Genomic DNA, 24,308 nt, shown 5'->3' with positions numbered 1-24,308 from the left:
ATCCATTCATCTGTCAATGGACACATGAAATGTCCATGTCCTGGCTATTGTAAATAGTGCTGCAATGAACATTGGGGTGCATGTGTATTCACAAATTTTTATCTAATATACCACTCATGTTTCAGTTTTGTCACTTGGCTCAATGTGTTTCATTGTATTTGTTTTCCTCCAGTATGTGATGTTGGAATAGGTCATTGAAAGGATGTGACCATCAGTTGTCCCATGAGCTGGACTTGGGCAATCAAAGCCTCCTCACCCCCTCCCCTCTCTTTGGAGTGTATGTTCTACCCATAGTGGGAGCCATTTCAAGGATGCAGCCTTGAGAGAGCACTGTGTTGTTGAGACCATCTGGATGGTATATGTGACTGAACCCAGTTAAGGCCCCTGTATAAACTTTTAAGATTCTGGCAGGCAGGTGTAGAGATCTACTCGCCTTATGGCCACCCAAGACAAGCCTCATATATAAGTTCTCTTGCTTGTTAAACCTGACACCTATCAATATTGAGGGGGTCTGCCTCTTTCTTCAGTCTCTTCTTGCTGTTTGTGTTAGGGGTCAGGACCAACACGCAAGGCCCTGCATGTAAGTGTCATGTCTTCATCTATTTTAATCTTTAAAGTTTCACACAGCCTTTTTTGCTCCTACAATATTGATACAGTTAAAGAATACATTCTATTTTGGGTCAGTCTAAAGCTTTCTCAGTACTAGAATCAGATGCATTTCTTGCCTGAATACCTTATAAGAATTATCTTGTCTTTGTTAGAATATCATACCTGGAAGTGTCCATCTATGCTTCATTGATGATTTAATTATTGATTGCCTGTTTGATTTCTCAACTTTGTAGCTACTATTTTTTTTCCCCTTGCAACTTATTAGTGATCTGTAGAGTGACATTTTAAGATCATGTAAGACATAATATTATTTTTTCTTCTTAGCCTATTGCTTTTTTATTATTATGTAATATTATTTCTCACTATTTTCAATTTTTCCTTGAGCTCTATTTTTATCCTAAAATATTTTTGCTACATCAGATTTTATGAATCAATTATTGATTAATTAATACTTATTGATTTTTTTGATGAAATGATCGATTTCCTATTGTGTCCACTTTAGATATTTTCTTCATTTTGAAAATTTCATTTTATACTTCTCTCTTGCAAACGAACGATAAGGCAAATTTTCTTTGTCCAACCAGTGATTGAAAAATTACACAAGTTGGGATTCCTTATATCTTTAGAATTCTTACCATATTTATAATTTTTGCTTCCTGTTTACCCACCCTTTTTATCTTTTTCTTCTCTCCTGACTTTTCTTCAATTTTTTTCCATATATTCTTCCCTTCTACTTTCTACACTTCTCATTATAAATTGTAAAATATGTTACTGTGTGGTTATTCTTTAAAATCCTACATACATAGTCATAAATACTTATTATGATGTGAAAAATAATTCACTACTTTTGTCATCTTCAGAAACACAACCTAGATGTTATCAAGCTTTAACTATCAGGGAAAAACTTTTATGCTCACTTCTATCTTCTATTGTTTTACTACATCATTAGTTTTAACTTTAAAGAAGTTTCTTAACACTAAATATGTTCATGTTTCTTGGAATTTTAGTGTTCAAGCTTCACTTTAACTGCATTTTTTTTTTCTTTTGCTCTATTGCTTTTTTCCTTTCCTCTAATCTTTCCTCTTCCCCCTCCCTCCCCTTTGTTAAGTTTCTTGCATTCGCTCTAACAGACCTGAGTTCAGAACCCAGTCTCTTAAAGGCACTTTAAAAAATGATGCCCTTGGATGATGTGAAGATACTGTAGATTCATTCACAAGTCTAGTTGGTAACTTGGCTTAGTTTTGTTTACAACGTTATATCTTTATATTCCAGAGATGCCTGGTTATAGTTTAAAACAGAGATTTGGTTTCAGGATCCTTCTGGGAATTACAATGCTTCACTTCACTTTCTGGATTTACCTAGTGAGCCAGGCTTGCCTCGCCATCCAAGGGAATACTCTTAACTATTGTTACCTGGTAGAAGCCCAATTCCCAGCTGCCACTGGCTGCCTCCAGACCCTGAGCCCACAAGATCAATGGTTTTACCTCTAATTATTTCTTGTCACTTTTATATATGTTTAATTTCTGTTTTTCTTTGGATCCAGCTATGCCATTTTCATATTATAATAACCCACCATTATAATTGCTAGTTATACTGACCTTATCTCTTGAGTTTCTCTGTTCTTTTTAGATCTTGGCTACTTTATTATCTCCTGGGCCTTGGTTTGTAACACCACAGATACACTTTGTGGCCCTCAAATTAGCCTCTTAAAGCCAACACATTCTTCTTGGTTTTAGTGAACAGAAAGAATTTGTTGATTCTGTAATTCTGGCCCCTTGAATGGCAGGAGTCCTTTGACAGGTAGAAATCAGAGCTATCAATTCTCTTATTTTAGTTGAAGTTTCTTTAATTAGCAATAGGTTATATTATTCTTATGAACTGCATATTCCCTAAAGTCTTTGAAAAGGGAAATAAAAATCTTTTTTATGTAAAAGAGTTATCAAATTATAACTTTTTCCTTCCAGAATGATTGAACTGAAATTTTCTAAGTGTGAGCACAATGGCCAATTATTCTGAGCAATTATCTTTTATTTTGTTTCTTCTCCAGAGTCTACATCATAGTGTGGCTAGAATCATCATTTGCTTCATTTATTTGTTTCTTCTTTTGTGGCAAACTTGTTCTATTTCTCTTCCCCCCCCCCCCCACAGTTCACTAATGCCCTAATATTTAAATTTTTATTAATAGTTTAAGATTTTCTTGAGTTTTAAATTTTTATTTAATTTTTTTTTTGGTCATATGTTTTGGTACTTCTTATCCATTATTGCTGTTAAAATGCAGGTTTCATTAGGTTAATGAAAGAATCTACTGACATTCAGGATCCCACGTCTGTGGACTAGTTGGTTAAATTACCTAAGTAAAACATAGCTGAAGTAATAATTTTAGAGAAATTAGACACAGAATGGGGGAGTTTGGATTAAGAGCTTTAATAAATTTCTCTCCTCTTAGAGTGCAGCTGCGGGATTAAAGGGAATTTCATAGAGCTGGGATTTGTTAGAAAGTTACTGAATGTTAAAAGAAAGATGATAAAAAGGGGGAAGGCAAGGGTTCAGGTTCATCTGGGCAAAATGAATAGGTAGATAATTTCCTTCAATGTTTTGCCAGTTTGCCTAGTTGAGTTTACAATTTTATATGGCTTTGGGTGTTATTTACGATGTTCTGAGTGGATTTTTATAAAAATGGAAATAGTTGCTCATACTTTGCATAAGATTTGAAGTTTTCAGTGTAACAGTGACAATAACATACCAGCTCACAGTCATTGAGCATTTACTATATGCAATGCCCTGTGCTCAGAATTTGCAATATATACCTACCCATGAAGTAGTTGCTCTGAGCAAAACAGCTAGTAAGCAGCAGGGCCAGGAGTCAATCCTAGGTCTGTGAACAAGAAATGTTTCCTCATTCTCTCATGCCCTTTCTATAAGTACTTTACACATTTATGATGATGTACCCTGTAGCCTTTCTGAACTCTACTCATCCAGACACAGCAGTTTGAACCTTAGTTGGATGCCTGAGAATGTGAAATTGATGGTTGGTGGCACTGGTGCAGGGAGAGCATGTAGCTTTAGAGCTAGAAAAGCTACTTTCTATCATATAATTGGAGAGCCAAAAAGAGTGACTGACCCTTGAGAAGGGAGGAGGTGTTATTCATCACACTATCCTAGATAAGTGTCCCTTATCATGGTAGTAAATAATCCAGGTAGGCTTACCTTAAACCTTGGAAGGATTCCTGTCTCCAGGGAAAGAGATGTTGCCAGAGTGGCTGCAGCAGAGTGTGTCAGAAAGGAAGAGCCAGCCCGCAGAGATGAGTCCAACACCAAATGGGGCTGCCCAGAGAACTGGATCTGCATCTGATTGACAGATGGCAGTCAAAGCCTGAGAAAGAAGAAATAAATATCAACGTGGCTGATTTGAGACACCAGGCGTTTAGACCCTGGGAAATCCTATCAGCACATCTCTGAGGAATGCTTTACTAGTTTAGATATTTAACAAGAACACAGAGGTTTTCACTGAGGTGAGGATGATGCATAGAAAATGCACCCTGGAGTCCATCTCTAAGATTTGTCTCAGTTAAGCCCAGTTCAGTTGCCTTTTACAGTGATCACAGCGGGAGGATTGTGATTAAAAAACCAAAGGGGTATTTTATAAAACTCTCTATAAGATATCTGGGTATAAACAGCCATCATGTAATAATTTTTAAAAAAACAACACTGATTATCAATATTATTCTACTAACATAAGAGGCCCAAACAAGAAAATGAAGAAACTTTGCCAAGGACACTATGCTGTTTTGACAGCTTGTGAGATCTATTGTCTCAAAATTGTAGGGTGCCATTCCTATCAAGCCCATAAATGTTTTATTTTGCTTACAGAAGATGGAGAATATTTTAAAAATATTTTAACTATGAAATAGAGAACATATACAGGAAAGTACATAAAACAAATTTACATTTTAACAAATAGACATAATAGCCAAGAAATATAACATTTCCAACATTCCATAAGACCACAGTAAGTACACTTTCCCCACATAGGGTAACTACTACCTTAAATTTGCTTTCCTCGTAGTTTTAGTAACTACGTATGTCTTCAAAAATATATAGTTTACTTTTTAAACACTTTATGTGAAGGTAATATATATTTAAATGGGATATCATTTTTTATACATTTTTTGTTTCCCACAACAGTGCTTATAGAATTTGAGAAAGACATATTCATGTAATTAATATAATTTGTTATTTACCAGGTTACTGTACTGAAGCTTCAAATCAAAGTGTAGGGTAGAAAAATCAAGGTATCAACTAAGGTACAAATTTATGGAAAGTTTTTTTCTGGGGCAATGGGGGACTCTGTATTACACATCTCTCAATCTTACAAGCTATGATAATTGCCATTACAAAGTTTAGCATGCTAGAATAATTTATATTTGTGAATGCATGGTTGGATGGTTGTCTCCCAAATGGCAATATGTAATGGACTTTCAGTCCCAAGATTGGAGTCAATTTTTTTTTAGATCCCAAAGAAGATTCTTTATTTTTACCTCCTCCTTTCTGCTATTCAATTAGTATGTACACTTCTGGGTACCTTCAAAAACAAACAAACAAAAAAAAGCAAACACAACAAAACTTGCTTGAATAAGATACCAAGTGATTTGGATAGAGTTATCCTACATCAGATATCAGATTCATCAAGAGTCCTTTCAGTAGCTACTAAAATATACATTAAAAAAAATGTTGTATATGTGAAGCTTGCATATACAACCTGAGTTTCTCTTGACCACTCCAACTTATGAATAGTAAGGATTCACAGTTTTAGTAATAATTTAATTCATCTAACACTCACCTGTACTTTTTTTTTTTTTTTTTTGCAGTATGCGGGCCTCTCACTGTTGTGGCCTCTCCCGTTGCGGAGCACAGGCTCTGGACGTGCAGGCTCAGCGGCCATGGCTCATGGGCCCAGCCGCTCCGCGGCATATGGGATCTTCCCGGACCAGGGCACGAACCCGTGTCCCCTGCATCGGCAGGCGGACTCTCAACCACTGCGCCACCAGGGAAGCCCTCACCTGTACTTTTAATGCAATATTTTAGTCCACCTTAGGGTCACCTCCAGGTATTTCTGGGAAGTATACTCAAGTATTTCTTAAGGGGTCTGACATCCTCTCTTCCTGCTAAGCAATAGTACTGTGCCATTGTCTCCTGCCCAACATTCACAGATCGCTGCTTTGTTCATTGGACAACAATATCATCTTATAGAGATGAGGAAGCATGTTCCTTAGGATGGTAAACTCTTTGGTGTTCTGCTGCAAAGTGAATCCTAGCATTCCTTTAGTTTTACTTAGTGTTAGTTCATAACCATCCTCATCCTCCTCCTCATCATCATTTTATGCTTATTTACCCTAAAGCTGCTGTACAGAATTTTTAGTGAACAAGGTTTTTAAATTTCCATCTACAGGTTTATTGTGGTTTGTAGGCCTAAGATATGAATCAATGAGGGGCTGATCTATTCTGGGAGACAAATATTAGTGACAAAGACAAAGATGTGCTCAAAATTGACCCTTTTCTCTGAAGACTAAGACTTTCTTAGTCAGATAACATGAGTTCTTTCCTGAAAAATAGTACAAACTCACAAGACTCTTTAGTCTTCATGCCACATACCAGTCTGACAAATGCTCTAGAGATTTCTTAATCCAATGGATGCAGGATTAGCTCAAGTGGGATGCCAAGTGTGCAAACATTTGCTATTTTTTTTTTAAATTTTTATTGGAGTATAGTTGATTAACAATGTTGTGTTAGTTTCAGGTGCACAGCAAAGTGAATCAGCCATAGATATACACATATCCACTCCTTTTTAGATTCTTTTCCCATATAGACCATAACAGAGTATTGAGTAGAGTTCCCTGTGCTATACAGTAGGTCCTTATTAGTTATCTATTTTATACATAGTAGTGTGTTCTATGGTTTTAACTGAGTCCACCATTGAGAGGTTGGAGATATGCTACAGTATATGTTGCCATGGCTACCAGCAAGTTCTTTCACTTATTTGCCTTTCTGTTTGTGAGAGTTCAGTTCTAGCTTTATTAAAATAGGACAAAAAATAAGGTGAGAAGTAGACTAAGGGATAGGTAATTCTGGCCAAACACATAGTTGAAGAGGCCAAGTAGTCAATATGAATAAATCACATACTGTGTTCACAATAATACTGATCCAATAATATTTTCACTAGAAATTCTGCTATATTATTCTAGTACACATTTTGCTACTATAAATACATGTTGGGGAAGTATGGTGCAATGGAAATGAAACTTGGTTTTGAGTCCCATCTCTGCCATTGCCTTCCTTTATCACCATGTGCTGCCCATTTCTCCTTTCCTGGCCTAAGTTCTTAACTATCAAAAAAATAAAAGTTTGGGTTTCCCTGGTGGCGCAGTGGTTGAGAGTCCGCCTGCCGATGCAGGGCAAATGGGTTCGTGCCCCGGTCCGGGAAGATCCCACATGCAGCAGAGCGGCGAGGCCCGTGAGCCATGGCCGCTGAGCCTGCGCGTCCAGAGCCTGTGCTCTGCAACGGGAGAGGCAGTGGGAGGCCCGCAAATCGCAAAAAAATAAAATAAATAAAAAGAAAGTTTGAGGTAAGTGATAGTTTGAGGTCTATATAGTCGTCACAGTCTATGAAACCCACCATTTCGCATGCTGAACCAATCTATTGCAAATTATACTTAGATCTGTCAGTGAAAGTTGAATACAGAATTTTTTGCCTTTTAATGACCATTTAAAATACTTGGTCCACACAAGAGAAAGTAATTTTTTCACAGAAAAGTTAAGCTTTTGGAAAATCACATGGTATATATTGAAGAACATTAGACATTTATACACTGTATTTTCTTGCATTGATATGACCAACATTTCTTTATACTATAAAATTTATAGTACTAATATAGAAGACCAAAAATGCCTCTTTCAAATCACATACAAAGCTGAAGTTCATATCAAAGAGTTTGCTTTTCTTACGCATTTTTTAAGCCAACAACGCTGTATTGATATGGAGGAATCATGAAAGAAGATGAAGAAAACAATGAGGGGAGAGTAGCATTCTTCATCTTATTGCTAATAAACAGCCAATTGTTTATTAAAACTCCCTTTGACTTTAATCTGGAATAAGTGGATTTTAAATATGATTCATCCAGACACAGTTTTTACTGGGTTGGCCAAAAAGTTCGGGTTTTTCCATAACAACTTACAGAAAAACCCGAACGAACTTTTTGGCCAATCCCCAGTAGACTCATAACTGTTGTCTTGGAATTAATATGTCAGCAGAGCTAAATGTGTTTTTCTAATGCTCAGAGGTCCTTAGGAGCTGACTGCTAGAATATTAAGCATTTTAAGTTATTTAATTCAATCCCTTGGTCTGATTCCTCCTGCTCTGGTAAGATAAGTACTGACCTAGGTGACGTAAAACAGTTTATTGCTGAATTCCTGAACTATGGAATTCCCTAGAAGAATCCAGGAAAGCAGTGATGATTTTAAATTAACCTCGAGATAGCTGAATTTAATAAAACGAAATGGCATAATTACTAGCCAAATGAAAACATGTTTTATATGCTCTGAAATCATTAAAGGTAGTTGTGATTTTAAAAGAAAGTCACAAATACAGGTACATGTGGAGAGAATAAGCTTTTTATTGGGTCCTTAAAATAATTTATCATCTGATACATAGGTATATTGAGAAAGAAAAATATTTGTTTCACACCTCCTTAAAAATGTATTTCTGAATTTAGGGTAATAAATCTTTTGCATACTAAGTCATTGTAATTCCACATTTCTCTGCAATGTTCTCCATGAACTCAAAATACGATGCTAAGGTAAGAATTTTTTTGCAAGACTTTTGTTCTGAATTTCAAAATTTAAGATTTAGGAGAGAGTTTATTGATCACTGAAAAAAGACTGTTGTCAATAAAACAGTAATTTGTATTTTAAGCCATAATCACATAAGAGCTTCTGCTGCTGCTGAGAGCTATTGATTGCAGCCTGAAGGGTTCACTCTTTGCTTTTTTAAGGTCTTACAACCATTGCTTTCTGTTGTTAATGAGGCTGAGTTCCATTCTGTGACCCATGCACAGCTCTCACTGATGTGGATGATTGAAAGCCGTTTCCTTCATGAAACTCCCTTGGGTTCCCTGACCTGCACTATGTAATCACCAGGGAATCATACCATACAGAGAAACTTCAGTTCTTTTTGAAGATTGTTACTGCATAAGGTGTATTTAATTAATTGCAATTACTGTTATATGAAAAGGGCCATTTGTAGTATCAATACCATATATTTTAAGCAAAGGCATGCTAGTGCCTTTAGAGAGATGCTAGTGTGCAATTGTATCAGTCAAGAAGACTAGGTTATGCTGCAGTTATAAATAATCCTTACAGTCTTGAGGGTTAAGTAAAAACAAGTGTTAATTTCTTGCTCACACTGCATGTCCATCACTGGCTGGCTGGAGGGCATCCTCTCTGTTTTCTTCATTTTGAGAAGAAGGCTAATGAAATAATCAACATCTGTTGCAGCCATCAAGCCATCACATTACAGCCTCCCAGTGGCCGGTGAGCCCTGAGGGAACTCAGGATGGAAACAAATGGCCACTGCTCCAGTCACCCCCACCCCCTACCCTGTACAGTGCAGCCTGAGGAGACTCATGATGAGAAAACAGAGGACACTGGCCCCAGATATCTGAGGTGCATATCAAAGGAATGATTTCAGTGAGCCCAGACTCTTGCATCTTCTCATACAGAGAAAAGCACTAAATTCCTTAACTTGAGATATCTGATTTTGTTTAATTAACAGTAATCTTTTGACGTTCCAGCTACTTGGTCTTTTGTTGCAAAAACTCCTATGTATCCTGGCTCCACCTTTGCCTCTTCGGATCAGCCTCTTGGAATTATCTGACATGCTGAGTCCCAGGCTTAAGTCCTCAGTTTTGTCAGCCAAATAAAACCTAACTCTCAACTTTTTGGCTGTGCATTTTTTTCAGTTGACAGTTGCCAAGATAGAGAAAAAGAAAACATGAACTTGTGTCCTGGCTCTTAAAACTCCCATCCAGAAGTGACATAAGACTCTGCTCACATTGTACTGGCCAAATAAAATTATATGGCCATATTTGCCTTGAATGAGGGCAATGAAAATATTTGTTCATAAATATTTTGCAATGACTACTAGAGTTATGTGCATATTAGTGTACTATTTAGGGATGTTTTTTCTGAGGATTAGTGACTGTGGGTAGAAATTTACATGCCTTAATTTTATGGAAGGATTACTCAGGATTTATCCAAGGCAGGATTTATCCAAGGCAGTATAAGTGCACACTATAATAAGCTTTGTTAAAACAGAATCTGTAACCTCTGCTGATTACTAGAAATGCCCATTTTAGGCACCAAAATCTTCATTATAGTTGCCCTTTGAGTTATTCTGGTTTTGATATCTATTTTTAAAATGTTTGGAGGGATTATTTAATTTGGGATTTTAATGATATGAAAGTATTCACTGTTAATTGTTGAACACAGAGCCTATAAAGAGAATCTTGAACAGTTTACTGAACAGTTAATATTAATAGATATGTGCATCAAGCTAAAACTGATGAGCCGTCTCCTCCTGTTTCCATTTCAAATCCTAGCAAAAACCTTGATGAGGAATGGCTAGAGCCCCTCAATCTCTTCATTATCCTAATTTTACTTTCAGGCTATCTCTTCCTTTATGCAGTTTTAGCTATACATATTGTATTGTTTGCATGTTATCAAGGCTTTCAGTGTTAATTCTGAAAATTCCTAGTATCTCCAGCTGCGTCAGACTTGACTAGAGACCTAAGCAACACCACTTTATGACTTGCATACTTCTGCTCACTGAAAAGAATTTAAAGTTTTCTTTTGTCCAATACACTCTGAGAAATGCTTGCTGGTGCTTTCTCTCTGTTTGATTTGCTTTCCTCTGTATTTCTCTCGATCACCTCAGTTACTTCCACTGTGTCTCCTCTACAGTTCTTGACATTTTTTGTGTGTGGAAGAGATCAGTTTTCATGTTGTGAACATGACCTCAGAAATATTGCCTTTCATTGCTTGAAAATCCCACTCTGGGACAATAGGTAGGTTGCATTATAAAATACCTTGGCGGAATACAAACATTTTAGGTCTTTTTTTGTATAATGGTTCAATGACTCTTGTGGGTAAGCTCCATTTGTTCCAAAGCTAATGCTATTGATGTATAATACTATTTATCTAGTTCATCAATTGGCAAACAACATTTTCTATGATATTTGAACATTTTTTCTGGGCTCCTAGTCCTAGAGAATCTGTTTGAATATGTTTTAAGTAGGATCCTAGGAACTATTTTTAACAAAGTTATTCAGGATATTCTCATGACACCACTGCCTTTCATCTAGATATATTATCCCAAGGATGTAATCTAACTATTGTGTGTTTCTTGTTGTGAATGAAGAAACTAAAGTACATGCAGCAAAATACAGAAATCAAGATCTTACAGTACAGCAGAGGCAAATCCTAGCTATGACATAACAATTGTGTGATCATGGGTGAGTCATGGGTGAGTTACTGACCTCTAGTTTCCTCACCTTGCTGACCTCCAGTTTCCTCATCTGTGAAAGTAGGAAGATCTTACAGGGCAGTTGAAATATTTAAGTGAGTCCATATACGTAAAGTACTTAGCACATTTCTTGGCACATATTAAGAATCAATATTGATTGTTTTTATTGTCTTTGACATTTTTGCCTTTGTTCTCATCTTTCTGGGCCTCTTGGCCAGATCTCACACAAAAAATAAATTCAAAAAATTATGGGAGAAAACTGTCATAAATATATTTGTGTTTTTTTGTATCATATCATATGGTTCTTCTCTTGAGGTTCCATCAGTGGCTCTATCTATTAGCACTTACAGCCGATGATGTTGGTGCCCTACTCAGATACCTCTACTGAGCTGGCACACCATGTCTCAGCTGTCTGTTTTAGCTGCCAATAGTTCCCGCCTTCACCTTTCCTGGAGAATAGCCTTTGGTTGAATGAGCCACCTTTCTTGGAGTTGTCTAGTAAGTTACACCCTCTTCTCCCTCTCTTCATGGCTGATGCCGGGTATAACATCAGCTTTCTTGTCTCTGGGCAAGACACAACTCATGCTCCAGAGCTATACTTGGAAACAGTCTGAGATTAAAACTTCCAAAATCACATATTTGCTGTATTGCTTTCCCTGACCTGTCCTGTTTCCCTTGCCCTATTGCAGGTTTCTCCTGAGGACATCCCTTCAATAAACCACCCATCAGGCTCTGCCTCTAGGGAACTTGATCCAAGACAATGCTCATAGTGTTTTCTTGGCAAGACAGGCTCAGGGTCAGGAATACCACCAAAGAGAAAACCACTGGATTCTTTAACATGGCACCTCAGCGTGAATCACCTATTACATTGTCTGACATATGGCAAAGATTCAAACATACTTGTTTAATGAATACGAAAGAGTCTTTCATTAAATGAAAAAGCAAATCTCAAAACTTCCCTAGTCCTTGCTATGCTAAGCCTAGTTGGTGAAAACTTATCCCTTTGCAAAGAAATAAACCAAGTCTTCCAGCAGGCACTACAGAATCACTGAAGTGAATCTGGCACAGTAAAACCTCTGAAAGTTGAGTAACTACTTTTCAACAAGTGGGTACTTATCTACTAGGTAAGAGGATTGACTAAAATGAGTGTTGTTTATGAGACTTTCTTGTCTTTCAGACTCCAAATTCTACAAGGGACAATAGAGTATGGTTTGTTGTAAATACATTTACATTTATGGTTTGTTGTAAATACATTTACAACATGTAAAGACATGTTGTAAATACATTTATGGTTTGTTGTAAATACATGTAAATACATTTCTCAAGTGCCTTGAGAAATCATTATTAGCAGCAGAGGAAGTCCAGCACCCTGGGTTCTCTTCGCTGCACCTACCCTGTGCTTTGGCCTTGCCTCTTTGTACTTTTCCCTCAGTTTAATTAACAACAATAATAATCATAAAGCTAATGTTTAGTGAACATTCACCAGGGCCTTATATGTTTTATTTAATTTAAAACTTTCAGTAATGATATGAGGTAAATACAGACTATTGTTTTGGAAGAGTGACAACTTCTGTGGTAAACAGGGGAATCTAATGAGCAGTGACAGTCATAAATCTATCTTTTTGATGTTGTTGCATGAGTGAGATGAATAATGTATCAGTGATAAAATGTATTGACCAGAATGGAAGCTGTTATTTGCATAAGACTGTGGGAGTCTTATTTTTTCCATTGGTAAAAATGACATAGCAGGAGATAGGTGTGGCTTTAGCATGTGACATTAACTTGGAAAAGGCAATGACTTTATATCACCCATACCTTTTTACAATAGTGGGTAGCAAACGGGCTGTCATTTCTGACATCGGGGCATTATCACCAAGTTACATGGTGGTTATGTGATTCATAGAATGAAATTTACTTTTCAATAGTTCTATGAAGAATCGCTTAACCTGGGTGCTGTTATTAATTAAAATGAAGAAACATTAAATTTATTTTCTAGCAGCTTACATATTATGTATCAAAATTAGGTTATGATTTCTGGAAAAATGTCTTCTAATATTGCTCTTTTAGAAATTATTCCCATGTAATGTCTGTAATCATGTATTTTGGTTAGAAGCAGTGTTTATAATTGTCCTCAGAGAGTTTATGTTTTAAGGAAGATGCAATATTCGTGAATTTTATCATTTCCAAAATTTACATAATTTTTTAAATTAAAGTTTTAATGTTGATAGGGAAGACACATACGTGATATGCTTTTTCAATAGCAGGAAACTAAACAATAGGCACTAGTCTATTACTTTGATTTACGATGAAGAACTTAAGAGGTGCAGAATTTGAGTGAGTTGCTTAAACTAGGATTAGGAATATGGAAAAATTGGGGGATGTGATGTTTAAGTCACTGAGTATTTCCTCGACAGATGGACTGCATTACTGAATTTTGTTTTTTTCAGACAGTTATTAGGAATCTGGAATACATTCAAAAAGAGCTGTTACATAAAGTGATTAGTTTCTTGGCTTCTAACAAATGCTTCCTTATCATTCAGTACAGTTGAAATGCTATTCACATTAGGAAAGAACACTCTTAAATTACTGCTGTAGTGCAAAATAGGAGAAAAAAAACCTCACAAAGTTAAATAATTTAATTTTCATGAGTGTTAGAACTTAAGGAGAAATAAGTTTAATCAGGATGATGGAAATAGAAGTTCTTCAGAACTTCTATGCAGTTCTTCAGAAGTTTGTGGAAATTTAAAGAGCCCTTCGAGGCAGAAAGCACTAGCTCTCTCATCACTTCAAAATGTTCAGATTTCCTTCGCCTGAGTGGAGTTGCACCTAGACTAGCTCTGCTCTAAACAGCTGAGATTAGAGTCCTGAACTGAATACAGAGAGAAATAAATTGAACAGGTTGAGAAAGCCAGGATGGCATGGGGTAAAGAAGGAGAGAATTAAGAGGTGGAGATATATTTTCTTGAAGAAATTAGATAATATTCATAGAATAGAGGAAGAGGACTAAAAAAGATGCAAGTTCATCTTTGGAAAATTGCTGGAGACAGATGAGTTAGTAATGAAAGACCAAAAAAAGGAATAAAGTGTGTCAGAATGGATAAATCTCTGCTAGTATTGACCATCACAAAATTTCAGTTCCTGGTTTTTGGACTCTAGAGAGGAGGCAGAGTAGGAGGAGGATGTAGAGGGCTACCAGGTGTTCATGTACATGAGATTTTCCTAAATCTGGTGTCCATTACTCAAGGAGGACCTAGATAAAAGTTTAATTGTTTAGTTTCAACTTTTAGGATACAACTGATTGTTTCTTACTTTGTGAAGAAAGGATTAGGCTACAGTATGAATGCCTCTTCTGATCTTGGCCTGCCTCAGATCACAGTGTCATTGGCTGCAGAACTGAAAAATGGAACCCAGGTTTCTGACTCCAAGTCCAAAGTAATTTATACTCTATTCTCTTAAATTTCCTTTGATCAGAAATATTTTGTTTTAAAATAAATTGGGAAACTGATTCGCATTACTAAAAGTACTAAATTTAGTGTGAGAACACAGGGTTTTTTTTGCGGTACGCGGGCCTCTCACCGATGTGGCTTTTCCCGTTGCGGAGCACAGGCTCTGGACGCGCAGGCTCAGCGGTCATGGCTCACGGGCCGAGCCGCTCCGCGGCATGTGGGATTTTCCCGGACCAGGGCACGAACCCGTGTCCCCTGCATCGGCAGGCGGACTCTCAACCACTGCGCCACCAGGGAAGCCCCAGGTTTTGTTTTTAATTTCCAGCATTTCCTAGCTGTGAGTCATGGTGCAAAATAGCCTCTGTAATTGTAGTTTCTTCAGCTTCAGTGGGTGTATCTAATTGATCAGAATACCAATCTTGCACTTTTAGTGCAATTTGGTATGATTTGAATGACAAATGAAGACTTTATATGAAATGTTTATTACAGTGCTTGTAAGTAGTTGGTATACAGTAAATGTACTTGTTCCAATTATCTGCCTTTCATCTCAGTCCCAGGTGTACTACCTGATTACATCTAGTACTAGCAGAATGTAGAGAAAGTTTCTTGCCTTGGGGATTTGCAGCGTGCAAATTCTGTACAAATGGAAAACTAATGCCTCTCAGCTATTCCTCAAGAAAGATAAACCCAAAACTGATTTCCTAATTCTTGACTTTTGACTAGTCCCATAGGTATTATTTCACAGATCTATTTCAGGAGATAATTTTCTTTTTAAAAAAAACTTTGAAGAAGAATTTTCTCACAGTCAGGTTTGAGATAAACTTGGGCATATTTGCATCAGTGAACCTTTCTTGAACCAGCTAACTAAGAGAATGTATGAACAAGAGAATATAAAATATAAGACTCTGTAATCGTTTTTAGTCATTTCTTTACATGGATAGAATAATAGACAGCAAGAATCCCTAGACACTAAGAGGGAAACAGAACAGAAACATTGAATTGGAGGCACATAATATTCCCGTTTACTGTTATGTTTTAATTCACTTATTTTATTCATTCAATTACTCCATCATTAATATATTCAATAAATATTTATTGTTGTAATTGTGTTAGAAAAAAGCAGATAAGACCTATGCTCTCATGGAATTTACATTCTAGCTCTGGTATATAGGAATGAATGAATTTTTAAAATGATAAATATTATACACATGCTATACAGAAGTTAAAATGAGGTGCTAAGATAGGGAAGACTAGGTGCTAGTTCAGATTGGGTGGTGAGGAAAGACTTGTTTGCAGAGGTGTATTAATCAGTATAGTTTAATTCCTGTTGAAAATAACCCCAAATATCAGTGTCTTAATGCAACAAAGTTTCATTTCTTGCTCACATCACAGTCCAATGCAGGTTGGAGATAGTTCAGTCACCTGACTCCAAAGCCAATGCCACAGTTTATGTTTTTAGTATGACAGCATTCCATTCCCAGATACCAATTACCAAATCAGTTAGGGTTCGACCAAAGAAAGCTACTAAAAATATTATGGAATAGAAATTTATTAGAGGAATAAGAACTCACACAATTATGGAAATAAAGATTGAGACTGGCAAGTTGGAGATTGAGAAAATCACTAACCAAACTTCCTAAAACCAGGTACATCCAGCTGTCAGAAGGTGACTATAAAAGAGGGCTGGTGGGAAAGTTTATGGAAGCATATTGCCTTTGCATTTGATGTTGCCCAGGGGTTAGTTTTGGCCAGCAAGACCAACAGGTGGGGAAACATCTAGAAACAGAATGGGCAAGAACAACACCTTGCTAATACTCTCTGGGCATCCTGTATCTAACATTATGACCTTAAAATAGTGATTGTTGTTTAAATTATCCTATCCAAATCTTGAGCAAAGTTTTCTTTTTGATAAATCATACCTGATATGACACAGGAAAGGGGATTCTGGGAAACACAGTTCCATCTTATCCACGTTGACATAGTACAAAACTACCATAACTATGGATCAGTTCTGAGATACTGATAATAAGAATCAATTACAGAAAAATTGGAAAAGCACAAACACATGGAGTCTAAATAACATGCTACTAAAAAAACAATGAGTCAATGAAGATAACAAAGAGGAAATCAAATAAGAAGACAAATAAGATATTGATAAACTGAAATGGCTCCAGAATACACTGATTGAGATGGTGATGGAATATTGGAATAATGTCTTCTGAGCAAATGCTGAAAGGATCACAGAAATGGATACAGGCTTTAGAGGACCTGAAACTTTTACATTTTAAGAGAAAGGTTTTAATTGATTCAACAAAAGCATTTAGCAAAATTCAACACCCTTTCATGATAAAATTTCTCAGAAAACTAGGAATTCAAGGAAACTTCCTCAGTCTGATAAAGAGCTTCTACATAAGATCCTGAGATAAATCATACATAAAAGTAGAACAATGAATGCTTCCTACATAAAGTTAAAAATAAGGCGAAGATGTCATTCTGACCACTTTTATTCACCACATGTGAGAGGAGGTCCTTACTAGTGCAATAAGGCAAGTAAAAGAAATAGAGGCAAAAGATTTGAAGGAAAAATTAAAATATCCAAAAATGACATTATTTATATAGACTATCCTAAGTATTAACAAATACTATAGCTAGTAATGAGTCCAACATACTCCCAGGTACAAGGTCCATATATAAGAATCTATTCTACTTTTATATACCAGAAACAAACAATTTAAATATGAAATGAAAAATAACCATTATATTTAAATATCAAAATATTCAGCAATTAAGGGAAAAAAACACTATATTAAAATGGAAAGATATACTATGGTCATTGCTATGTTATGTTATGCAGGATACTGTTTTCAAATTTTAAGATTCCAATTCTCCCAATTTAATATATACATTTAATGCAATTCCAGTCACAGTTTCAGCAGACTTTTTTTGTTTAATTGAGAAACATTCTAAAATTCATAAAGATATGCAAAGGACATAAAATTGGTAAAATAATTAGAAAAAAATAGTTTTTTTGTATTGCCTGAAATAAAGATTTATCACAAAGCTAGATAATCAAGACATTTTGATATTTGCATTATATAGAAAGATAGGTCGATGAATCTAAATAATGAATTCAGATATTGACTCATAGTTTCAAGGTGAAATGATTTTTTAAAAAAAATGCGAAAGCAATTCAATGGAAAAAGGACTATATTCTAAATAGTTGGTGCTGGAACAACATATCTATAATCTGTAAGTTGTTTTATATGTTATATGGATGTTTGAATATCTAGCTGTTATCAAAATTATCTAATATTTTCAATCTATATTTTTTCTTAAGCTGATATAAAATTCCTAAGTTATTACATAGTAGTTATATATTATTTTTAATGAATACACCAAAATCCCATCAAATAAATAAAGAATAATATACATATATTTAGGTTGTCTAAGTTTTGGCTATTATAAATTATATTGTACCTCACATTTTTTGAGTATAAATACATATATATTTTTTCTAATGGTATTCTTAGCACAGATTTCAAGGCATGGAATTACTGGAAACAAATTTTTCACTCTTTGAAGCCAAATTGCTTTTCAAAATAGTTATTCAAAGTTACATTGTCCTAGCACATTTCGAAGTAACTGAATCTTAACCACTGAAAGGTTATAAATAGAACAATAACATAGTCTCACTTATAATTTAGGAACGAAAAATGAGACTGGAGACAGTATATATAGTTAGGAATTGATTACATTAGACAATGCAGGAAATGATGTGAATATACACAATTGAGCAGTCCTTGACATCCATTCATTTCTACAATACTTAATAAATATTTATTGGTCATCCACTCTGTTTCAGGCAGTATGCTTGACATAGAAATGATCTGAAGCCCAGAACTTATGTTCCAACAGTAAAAACAAAAACAAGATGAGCTTATTTTGCGATTTAGGAATGCTTGGTAGTAGTTGGATCCGAAGATCCCATTTTCTGGCTTGACGACAAAGTACATAGTATGGTCATTTATTAACCACATTTCTTGCTTTTTTTTCTGAATCTTTACACCCATCATATCACCTGAATAACTTTAAACTCTTCCTTCAAGTGTCAGCATAGATTCCATTTCCTTCAGCAAGGCTTTATGACTCATCTCTAACAGGTGAGATGAATTTTTCAGCTACTCTCCTGCCTCCTAAACACAGACAGGGTAACAATGTCTCCAATATAATACCTTTGAAAGAAGCCAACTGCAAATCTCAACAGAAAAATTGCAAATTTAAGAAGACCTGAATACATTTTCTGTGTATAAGCTCATCAGTCCTCTCTGAAGAAACTTTTTTCCCTAGAACCATCTCATCTATTTCAAGCTCCAACTTAGCACCTTGCCATACGGAGCTGTACTCATTCCATTTTCCCTCATCTTTCTTTAAGGCAGCAAGCTCTAGTTATTCTATTCTCTTGACAGACTTGGATAACATAATTATGCATTTGAATTTATTGTGGATCATACAAAGAGATAAATGGAGCACAGCTTCATCATGTATTGATTCATGCATCATTTGCCATGAAGTTGATTCAGAGAAATACAATTACTGCTGTGATTACTGCGTTTAAAAGTGTTTTCAGTAACATAAAGTGCTAAGTTTTAGAATTGATGGCCTTTTGGGGAAATAGACCTTAGTGTAGATTTTTGAAGTTTTTTTGCCGTAAACCAAACAACACTTAAAAACTGAATCATAATTATCATAGTTCTCTCTTTAAAAACCTGTTTTGTTTTGTTTTTTTACAGAAAAGGAGGAATACATTCTCCATTATTCCTGTTAGATTATAGTTTTATTGTTAGAAAATGAAAATTGTTTCTTTACCTGGCGTAGTTTTGATTACTCTATATAATTCTAATAGAATGTATAGTATGCTGTATGATGGCTGCATACATAAATGCTTTTTCCAAAATGATATCTTTTCTCTTTCATGAAACTTTCTTGCTTGATCATATAGCATTCAGAAATAATTAGCAAAAAGTATACAAATAACTGAGTTGCTACAATGATGTCTTAGTCTACTTGGAATTTTTTAAATATCTTTGATAATTATTTATAACATTCTGACAGAATCTTATTTTCGGTCAAAAGGTGTTTAGGTGATAAAATTAGTAATTTCTATTCCTCAGAGAGAAGGATAATTGAAAAATCTTACATGGAAAAATACATGTTGTCTTGTAACTGAAGGCAAACTTTTACTAACATCTGTTTTTTAAAATTTTCACTAACTTATTTTCTTCCACAGAAGTTGCCAGTGTAATAAAATTATCATTACTAGTATTACTTTTCTTTGTTTTCAGTGAGTGATTTTCTTCAAGAACTTATATAAAAAATACATCTTGAAAACATAATTTTTTTATGAGATTGAACTCAAAAACTACCTCAGGGCAGCTAAACACATCTGCTCTTCACAATTATTTAGCCAATTCTGACTTCTCTCTTTTCCCATTTTTCCCCATATTTATAAGTAGTTCCAATGTAATTTGGTACATGATTATGTATAGCAGCATATATTTCTTAGTTGTTGTAAGATCCATGAGAGTGGGGTTTGTCATCTTTTCCTGTGTATTGCTCTAAGAAAGGGCTGTTATACCAATCCTTACAGTACTTATATAGGTACCATGACTGTAGTAAGCCAGAGAATTCCTCTGGCACAGCCATATTAAACAGGTAGGATTGACACAAAGAAATACGTGTTCTCCCAGTTTTTTGTGAATATATCTCTGTTTCATTTCTGTATTTGTGATAGAGAAATGGGAAAAAATGAGTATTTATTTCAATTACTACAAATATACAACAAACTTAGTAAATTGCAATATAACCAACTTCAGTAAATATCACATCTAACAATTCAACCAATAATTGGCCTCGGTGTAGGAGAAAAAAAATAGAGATTAGTGAGAACTATGGCAATATGGTGACTAACATGCAGGGACAAGGCCGAGTGCTACCAGATACTCCAATTATTTAAAGGAAGAAGGAAATACACGTCAGTTTATATGATAATTTTCTCCAAATTTGAATGTGGGCACATAATTAAAAACAAAATTGTTTAAGACAAGAATATATATGGCCAATATCAAATATGTATACATGCAGAAAATAGACTATGGCCCGTCCTTCATCCATAAAACACAGCACAGACAAAAATCTGCTCAAGAATTTCTATTATTATTTTCAATTTGTTTCTCATGTAATTTTGGGCTGTATCACTTGGAAGACAAAGAGATAAAATGTGTAAAATTGATTTATGGAAGTTACTGATCTTTGCTTTTTTTTTTTCTTATAGATACAGAGGAAGTGAATGCTCATTTGCTCTTCACTTTAAACATGCCTAAACTGGTTTATCTGGCGGAATCATATTAATTTCATCATCTTGCATACAGAGGGGATTTGAATGGATTTATGAATTTCTTTTCATCTGATAGTGACTTTTCTTACTATTTCTTTAAGTATCTCAGCAAGACAAGCAGATATTACTTTCTTGTAGAAAACATGTTATTTTTACCGAAGGAAGAATAAAAGCCACTTCTATATGTGGTCAGTTAGTCAATTATGGTTAACGGTGAATGCTGACTATCCTGTAGCCCAGTGATAGATACTTAGGAAAGGACCACAGTTAGGAATCAGGAGTGAGCTGTCCGGTACTACCTCTCCCTTGCTTATTCAAGAGGAATAGGGCAGAGGTTCCTCTAGCTAGGACATCAGGGTTGTGAAGATAGGGGCTTTGAAGGTCATAATAAGAGCAAGGGGAGACTCATCCTAGATTACAGGAGATACTGAAGATGAATCAGCATCTCTGCAAAGTTTAAAACTAGAGAGGTGCCTAGTTACAAAAGGTAAAAAGGGAAATCATAAAGTTGCTCAAACTGGGTGGGTAAAGTGGTTGTCAAGTTAGGTGAAGAGGTGGTTATCAAAGCTAAATATGTAAATAGGTCACCATCAAATAGCAGGTTGTGTGGCAATCTGGTATAATCTTGAGTAAACACAGACCTGTCAAGGCTGCTAGCAATGGATATCATCTAATGGGGGTATGGTGGGAAAAAGACCTAGAAATAAATGTGTACAGATTAAAAACTTTTAAATACAGGCTGATAAGTGTCAGAATCTCTGGCACTGCTATGAGTTTCCCCAAAATATGTCTAAGTAGGAAGTCAACAAATATAAGTGAGTAGGAAACAACTGTTGTTTGTGTGAGGCTCATGATAGCCACACCTCAAATAGCTTAGACTAGCAAGGTGGACAAGATGAATTCTTTCCCCTCTGGATTTAATCCAGTTATAGAAGTTAAAGCGTGTTCCCATCTTTTCCCACATGATAAGAAGTAACTTTTATTCAACTTGATTCAAGGAAGATTTGGCATTATTTTTGGCTGGGATCTTTATCTCATTTTCCTGGTAGTAATGTTATTGGAAGAGAGCTCAACTGTACTGCAAGTGAAATATGTGGCAATTCCAGGCTAAGATCGGATACTTTCATTCATGGTTTAAATGTATTTGGAGAGCTACATAGGTCTGTATGGAGTTTCTCTATAAAGCACTAGACTCCTCTAAAAATCTCTGCATGCATTTTGTTTTTATCAAAAGAAGTTAGTTTTGCAGTTGATAGGAGCGTGCATGCATGTATGTGTGTGTGTGCTTTTCTTTTTTCTCAGCACTATAGCTATTGTCCAGAGATGGCAAGCTTATTTCCTTGAGAATTTTCACTCAGAAGTAGCTTTAGTGATGAAAGGTAACAGTAAAAAAATAAACAAAAATGTTTAACATTTTAAATGTTATTATAAACAAACCTTTTAAAAATCCTAATTTAAAGATCTATTGACAAAGCTATGGTTTAAAGCACTTCTAGTATTCAAAGTAGAAAACCCAAAATATTGTAAAAGGTCATTCAATACTTCTTACAGGTACTAAAACAAAGCCTATTCGAGGTCAAACTAGACTGTTAAATACAAACATTATATGGAAAGGAAACATAAGATTTCAGTTTAGTTTGGTTACACTGTCCTATAAGTAAATGTCAGTGTACAAGTATGTAGACAAGCCTTTGTAAATATATTTATATTTGTATGGAAGATTATTATGATCATGAGGAATATTATAGTTTTAAAATTATAGTAATAAATTTTCTAAAACAATCTGTGTATGAACAGAGTCTATTTTCAAGTATGTGCAATTATTATAGTGAATTATCTTAAGTACATTACAAACAGCCTATTTCACTTTCTCTTTCCCCACCCATATTAAACTAAAAAAATGATAGTAATAACTAAGCATCATGCACCTAAAAAAGAAAGGAAGCTAACTTGGGGAGTGTTATGGGGAAAATGGCATAAATAGTGTAGCATCTATTGCTCATACAACTATTATTTTATCTTTGCTCAGGAAGAGAAATTTATCTCAAGATTTTAGTGACTTGAAATAGATGTGTACAAAGAACTTCTCTTGATTGCTTCTGGGAACCTGTTTGACATGTTCTCATAGAAGTTCTCAAATTTGAGCTGGATCTCAAAGAATCTTCTGAAAAGCAAGATGTACACACAAAATTATCTTACTTGTGATGCCCTACTCCAGCAGAGATATGCATTTTTTCCTTAATGGCTCTTCAGTAAGGTTGCTAGATTAAAAATGGGCTTATCTTTTCAATGGGTTATTTTCTCTGAAGTCTCTATCAGAGGGGTTCACCTACTTTATTTGACTTAGAAAAATAGGCCTACACAATAAATTTCTCTATTTAGGTCTCACATTTATTGGAAAAGCTATCTTTGACTCACTATATGTTTTAAACCTAAGGATGCTCAATACCTAAACCCTAAACATAACAGCATGACTTGTTTTCTTTTATTTTTTCCAGGGAGCTGGCGGGGTGGGGGGAAACTTTATATTCTCTAAAAGAAAACCCCATACACAAGTGGATATTTGCTTTACTTTTTCATCCCAAACTCCAAAGGTTAGAATTTTAAGAAATATCCTCTACATATAGAGGTGAAAAAAAGATTAAGCAACCAGGATTTAGATAGCGATTGTGTCTCTGTAATTATAAACATCCTACTTCTGATTTGAAACTACAAAATAATACCACTGGAAGGAGCCTTGGATATCTAAGACCTAGCAAGATGAAGTACTTCGCCCATGAGCAACCTGTTATTGTTAGTATTAGCGACTGGGTGTCAGATTCCTGGTGCCCTAAATGTCATTCCATCTCTTCTTCTCTTCTTTATGTTACAGTTTGATGAGGTGGCTAAGAACATAAGTTGCAACTTCAGATGGATGTGATTCAAATCCTTTTTTGTACCATACGAACCGCATAGATAGGCTAAGTAAACTTTCTGAACCTCAATCTCTCTACTGGTAAAATAGGAATATTTGTGTCTGCTTCATAGGATTAAGTTTTATCATACATGGAATGTGCTTGACTAGTACCTGGCCCATGTTATGTGATCAATAAATGTTAGTGATTACTCAATACAGCAGATTACATCATATTATAATAAGAAATATCTGTACCTTCCTGGTGGTCCAGTGGCTAAGACTCTGCGCTCCAAATGCAGGGGGCCAGGGTTTGATCCCTGGTCAGCAAAGTAGATACTACATGCTGCAACTAAGAGTTCACATGCCGCAACTAAAAGATGCTGCACG

The 24,308-nt window shown here is 35.4% G+C and overlaps 1 long non-coding RNA gene across 1 annotated transcript in view; it reads right to left on the bottom strand.

Moving 5' to 3' along the window:
- Positions 1-3,564: 3,564 nt before the first annotated feature.
- The window catches only part of LOC307175109, a 309,433-nt gene continuing 288,689 nt past the window's right edge, over positions 3,565-24,308 (bottom strand). Inside the window, exon 5 of the long non-coding RNA XR_013824259.1 lies at positions 3,565-3,982. This is a non-coding gene — a long non-coding RNA (uncharacterized lncRNA). The remainder of the gene's footprint in view (positions 3,983-24,308) is intronic.

This window comes from Stenella coeruleoalba, assembly GCF_951394435.1.
Source record: "Stenella coeruleoalba genome assembly, chromosome: 16".
Classification (NCBI taxonomy): Eukaryota; Metazoa; Chordata; class Mammalia; order Artiodactyla; family Delphinidae; genus Stenella; species Stenella coeruleoalba.
Note: the sequence above shows the minus strand (reverse complement) of the source record. Positions and strands in the feature narration are given on the sequence as shown.